The 6,563-nt window shown below is 40.1% G+C and overlaps 1 protein-coding gene across 1 annotated transcript in view; it reads left to right on the forward strand.

Moving 5' to 3' along the window:
- The first annotated feature begins 2,893 nt into the window (after positions 1–2,893).
- LOC103807305 (Y+L amino acid transporter 2-like) overlaps positions 2,894–6,563 on the forward strand; it is a 20,299-nt gene continuing 16,629 nt past the window's right edge. The window contains exon 1 of the mRNA XM_009080033.1: positions 2,894–2,936. The gene's annotated coding sequence lies outside the window, so the exon portion shown is untranslated. The remainder of the gene's footprint in view (positions 2,937–6,563) is intronic.

The raw sequence follows: 6,563 nt of genomic DNA on the forward strand, positions 1-6,563 counted from the left end.
ATTCTATGATCAGTGTGTTATCAACATCATTTCTCATTCTGAATCCAAACACAGCACTGTACCAGCTACTGAAAAGAAATTAACTCCATCCCAGCTAAAACCAGCACACCTGTCAGTACCGAACTAGCTTGGAGTCACTTAGTAATTATTACGGCAAATATGGGTCACATTCAGGAATGGTGCTGTCACACTGCTGCAATCACTGTGGGCTGATCCTCTTCATGTGCCCAGAGGTGGCACAGCTGCAGGAAAAGTAATTTTCTACCCTAAGTCTTGAATAAGCTCACATTTGGAAGTCCATGAGAGTTCTAGCCAAAGCCCAGTCCTCCAAGGAAACACTGAGGCCACTCAATAGAAAAACTCTCTCCTATATACCTCTTATTTTCTTGGATGCTGAGCCTCCCTCCATGAGGGACTAGCAGCATAGAATAGTTTGGGTTAGGAAGGACCTTTAAAGGTCACCCAGTCCAGCCTTTCTGCCATGGTCAGGGACATCTTCAACTAGATCAGGTTGCTCAGAGCCCTGTCCAATCTGACCTTGAATGTTTCCAGGGACTGGGCATCAGACACCACATCATATGGGCAATGTAAACCTGCCCTTGCCAACGTGTTAGGTACACACAGATTTCCTTGAGTGAAATGGGGGGGGAGGGGAAGGGAACAGCTACACTTGGGATTTCGAGGATACAGAAGAAGGCATAAGGAGGATGCTTTGGGGTAGGCATGGGGAAAGGCAGGTGGAAGTTTTGTGCCTGATCCACAAGGAGTGGGCGGGTGATGGGTGTGTGGAGGTGACAGATGTATCAGTCAATATGAGCCAAAGTCTGGCACTTCTGTTGTTTCACAGTTGCTATAACAGTATTTTGTACAATCCTCACTTCTTCATAGCAATTCCTAACAGATTTTGCAGCTTTTTCACTCAAAGAGGAAATGCTGCTGGTATTTCAGACTGACAATAGAAGCTTTTCCCTGACTCATAACAGCTCACTGAAAGCCTTTCAATCCACAGCACATGTCTCAACATCCTTTTATCCATTCCCTTCTCCCAGGGCCTTCCCCAGTGGTGAGGTCACACTTATGCCTGCACTTTAGGCAGAGCCAGGGTGCTTTGGCACCCATCTCAGGGCTTGCCTCAAGGCCACGTGGTTGACTGCCCCCATTTCAGGGCTCACATCAGAGCCATGCAGCCAACCCACACCACTACAGTGCAGACCAGCAGTTACCTGCTAAGGCTCAGAGGGGTGGGGGAAAGCGGCCGCTGACCCACCTACGTAGAGCTCACCCTGTTCCCCTACTGCTTTCCCAATTGGTTCTTTTGTGCCAGGCAACCTTTCCTCCAGTGCCTGACAGTATCACAGGTTTATTCATGCAAGCAAACCTCACTTTGCTGTTCCATAAGCAAATGTGTGTATATATGTAACAATAGCACACAGAAGAATTGCTATGAGCAGCACGTTGGCACGGGAGAAGCCTCACTGCAGAAGTGCTTGTCAAATCCTGCAAGACTGTAAAAATGAGTAAGAAAAATATGCTACAAAGGCAGTCACATTCACTTCTTGACATTATCCGTCCTGCTTACTTAAAATGCATGATTAAGTGTACTCATCCTTGGCAAAGGGACTAGGTTTTGTGTTCACAGAACAAATCTTTAAGAAAAAAATTATTTTCATGCACAGTGCATGCTTTCTGATAACTGAATGTTGATTTATGTGCTGTCATGGGAAATCTGTGGGAAATGTTGAGTAGGATGTAACCATGAGGGCCAGACCAAGAGTAATATGGGATGAATTAATGCAGAAAACATTCTGTTTCGTGTTCCAACATGCAGCTTCTACAAAACTAAAGCAAAGGGCTGAGGCTGGCTTAGGAAGGGGATATATGGACAATATAAAGGGGATCTGGTAACAGAGTACCTCAGCATAGCACCCAATCAGAAAAACGGTTTGATGCTCCAAATCAGAAACAGAACAAACTCAAGTTAAAATTTCAGAGCAAAAGTAATTACACATTCTTTAAAATATTCATTCTGGGCTTTAGGCTATAGTTTGTTAACATTGCCCTGACAGAAGAGAAATACTCTAAGATGACAGAGGCCCTGATTAAGGAATGTGATGCTCAGCCTCTCTGTTCTCTCAGAAAAAACCCAACATCCCTGCAAAACAATTCTGTTGCCAAATATTTCCTGATATATTATAATGTACGCAAACACAGACTCCCAGGCAGAGATCCCAGGAATTCTGCAATCTTTTCAGGCAAACTTAGAGGGTTCCCAGGGACGAATAACCATCCTTCATGGACAAAGCAGCTTGGAAGCTGTTTATTCGAAGTACTTGTCATACACCTGCTTTGAATAGGTTTTGTACAAAGCACAGCTATTTCTGCCTAAACATGGACTGTATACCTGTCTCAGTCTATGACAAAAAGCACATTTGTAAAAGTTGTTATTTTAAAAGGAAGAAATAGGAGGAGCACAGGCTCACGACAGAAAGGCTTGTGTTGTTTTTATTATTCCTTTGGGTCACTGTGGGCTCAGAATGGAACGTGTCACATGATGCAATGCTCCTGCTTGTTTTCTAGTGCGACTACTGAGGCTCATTGGAGGGACATCTGTGCTTGAATTCAATTATTTCACTTTCCTGTGTAGATTAGTGGTCCAGTCTAATGAAGTCCTGTTATCTGGTGCCTCAGCTCCAGTGACTTAAGATTCTTGACCTGCTGGATCAGCTTCTAGATGCCCTTTGATATGTGAGTACGAACATTTTGCCTTACTACTGCCTTGCTCTCCAAAGAAAGTAAAAATCAGAGTGCTCTTGCATTCATTAACTATTTGCTCTACAAAGACTTTGTTTTCTTGACGTTTACTTGTTTCAGTGCAAAAGTAGTCGTAGACAGGACAACATACTGTTTCAAAAGACAAAGCTGAATACACTGGGTAAGTTATTTCTTTCTTTGTTTATTTTAATCTTTGAATATTTTAAAGCTTATTTAATTAAAATAAGATCTTAACACCAGATCAGACCATTTTGTGTCTCATGCATCATGTTTAATTATTTAAAAAGCCACAGAGCTATAATTCTAAAGATAAGAAAAATAATTAAGTTGAGAAATATTTAACAATGCATAGATTAAACTTAAAATATATAAAAAAAGAGTAAACAGAAAAAATGTTAGGTTGTTTGAAATTAAATACGACCTATGATTTTCAGTTAACGACCACTCTTTGCAAGTCTCCCCTCTCTGAAAGTCTTTCTGTTTTGGCAAGTTATGCCATCAGAAAAATCAACTTTGAAAAGTGTGAGTAAAAATCTCATTGTGGCTTTCTAAATCAACAAGAAGGAATTAGACTGCATTTGCTTCATATTAATATCAGAGAAAGTTATTCTTGGTTTCAGTGGCACATGGATGAAGGATTTTCCCCCCAACTTTCCTTTTGCCTTATTTCTAACACAACTTTCTCAGGAATAGAGAGCAGCTGATGTTTAAGCTGCCTCTTCTGCCTGCTAATGACCTCACTTGAGGTTGTTTGGAGAAACTACATGCCAGGAGAGTCTGGGATATTCTTTGTTGAAAGGTCTTATTTAGTTTTCATGCTACTGTAATAAAAATAGCAGCTAAAAACAAGGCTAAACCTAGAGTAAGAGGAGGCTGTTCATGTTAGTGTTAACCTACCCATCCCAGTGAAACAGATGCATGTTTATTCAGATCACTATTCTCTATCACTATTCTAGCCTTTCTGCTAAAGGAAGCAAGTGTATCACCTACCTTCTGGTAAGCTGCTACCTTCTCTTTTTAATACCTTTCTTACATCTGGAATACAGTAGCTTCTCTCTCAAGTATCCTCTGTGATTTCCTTTGGGGTGGAGCAAGTCCTTCCTGCAGGAAACGCAGTCTATGACCATAGTGATGCATTTGGAGAACACAAAGCAATAATTCATTAAATATTTTTAGAAACATAAAATTTTAAAACCAAAAGGAAATATGCTTGTTTCCTACTGAGTGGGATATGTTTGCTGCAGATGAGATCAAAGTGGAATTTTTGTTGTTGGTGGTTGGTTTTTTAATTGTTATTTCTGAGAGTGTTTTATTTTATGCTGTTCCCTCATAATGCATAATCTTGTTTTGTTTGCTTGATCTCCTCACTCTCTGGAAAATGTTCAACAGCATAATCTGCCATGAATACTCCCTTTAAGACCTGTAGATTCTCATGCATCATGATAGTATTTTTAAGTTTGAGCTACATGGTTTTGATCATATTGAAAACTGCTGGCTCATCTGATTTGATTTTCCAATAGCTATTAATGTAGATGTATATGCTAGGGGATTTTTTAATTTTTGGTCAATCTGCTCCAGGCAGGAGAAAATTGCCCAAAGTATACTTGAAGGAAATAAGAGATTGCTCATGACTTGTAAAATGGCTTCCTACACATACATTGATTACTAATACAAACATAATTAAAATATGCTATACTTTTGTTTAAAATGTTATTCTTAATGTCATGAAACTAGAAAATATTGTGGGTTTACCAGTTTTCTTACCTGGTTTGACTTTGCCTTGTTAATTGATGGCATAACCCACTTTCCTTATTCAGAAATTATGTGGACGTCGGCAAAAATCACCAAAAGAAAAGGCCATGAAATTAAGGAGTACATTTGATGTCTAGCATGTTCCAACATCTTTCATAGGAAATGAGGTTCTAAATGCCCTCAGCTTTCAAGGGAATCTGGTGAAGGGAACAATATTTGATCTCTGAGAGAGACTGTTTTGCTAATATTTCTTGAATTAAAACTGAGAATTTCAAAATGTTCTGACAAATAGAAGCACCTCAGTCTCTCAGGAAGCCTATGGAGCAGTTCTTAAGCCTGCTTCATGAGTCAGGAAGTTCATATGGAAGTTCATAAGCATTTCAATAACCCCTGGCCAAGCCTAGCTGATTCATGTGGCAAAGGGTAATTACCTCCTCAAGAAGGAGGCAATTATTCATAAAGCTGTAGGCCCCTGAAGAATGGGAAGCATCCGAAAAAATCCTGACCTATCAAACCAGCCCTGCAGTAATTTATGGATAACTGTCTTTGATTTCATTTCTGGTTTCCAACCACAATCAAGCTGTCCCTTCTTCACTTTTCTGTATGACTTTCGGCAGTGGCCTGACTAAGAAATGAGCTATTGAGAATTACCTGTATATGGTATTATTGTTTTCTTTAACTTCTCAAATGTTGGTCTACAAGTTCCTTTCTGTTGCTCTTTGCACATACAGCTGGGAGGTGAACATAAGACTGCAAAGGACTTAGCACTATTATGCCTGTGTGTGCTATCAATGCATTCTGCTTTTGCTCTGAGAGGAAAATTTTCCTGTTTGTCGAGGGAGCCCCTAAGGAAATGCAAGACCTGTTTGAAAACAGAGTTCTGAAGTTGTGTAGTAGAGATCACTTGCTGACACAAGGCAGAGGCAAGTGTTTGCAGCTGTTTCATTTAGCCTGCTCTGGCCTCTGAGGTACATTGGCATGCTGATGCTTTCCAGAGAGCAATAGCTCTTTCTGCTTGTCACAGTCCATGGGGACTAAGAAAGCAGGGACTTTCCTTCATGTCAGAAAGCTTTTAGGCTTTGCTCTTCAAACTTCATACTCAAGAGCTACTAAAATGCCTGTACTTATATTTTTGATGCCATTAAATTTTATTAGCACAGCAAGGTTAGCCATTAAATCCTCAACCATGTCAAAGCAGAATGCAAAGAACCTCAGTTTTTTAATTACTGAATAATTTAAATCTTTACTGTCTCAGGAAGCCACTCTGAATGCTAGAAGATCCACTGTAAGGATTTCCTATCATAATACAGGAATTTCTAATTGAAAATGGCCATCCCCCTGTAAGAAGTCAACTTGTTACAGCTCCGATGGTTAACCCCAGCAAGTAAACTCTCCAGACAGCAACTTTCACTGACTCTCACTTGGATTATGTGTACCTTTAAAATGTGACCTATAGATATGTTCAAATGATAGAGAAGTATTGAAGTATTTTTAGCTTAAGCTTTTTGGCACACCAGTTTGAGGCAGAAGCAGCAGCAATGGTTCCAGAAAGGGGAGATGGTGGCATGAGGATGAAGTGACAGCAATGACAGTAGGGCAGGACTATGGGCAGGGTTCAGTGGAAACAAGATATCAGAAGCTATAAATGAGAGAAAGGGTTAGACTATGGCAACAAACAGTGGGCATATCCTCGAATTGTTTTCATCACTGCATGGAGGCAACAGCAGTGAATTCGTTACACTTACACATTCTTGCCAAAAACTTATCCTTCATTTGCTATTATACAAGATCTGTACAGGAGACTATTTCCTATATTCCGCTAATTTTCTTAATAGCTTGAATACTTTGCTGAGAACTAGCATGAGTCCTATCTCAGTCAAACCTTTTTATTTAGGGAAGACATAGTCCTGAATAAAGAAATCAGTAACAGCTTTAACATTGTGACACCACTGAATGAAATCAGTGCACTGTCAAAGCTAGTGGGAATACTGCTGGTAGCTTGGAGGGGAAGGACAGGCAGAAATTTGTGAAAGAAATAT

The sequence above is a fragment of the Acanthisitta chloris genome, unplaced genomic scaffold, assembly GCF_000695815.1.
Source record: "Acanthisitta chloris isolate BGI_N310 unplaced genomic scaffold, ASM69581v1 scaffold1908, whole genome shotgun sequence".
Taxonomy (NCBI): Eukaryota; Metazoa; Chordata; class Aves; order Passeriformes; family Acanthisittidae; genus Acanthisitta; species Acanthisitta chloris.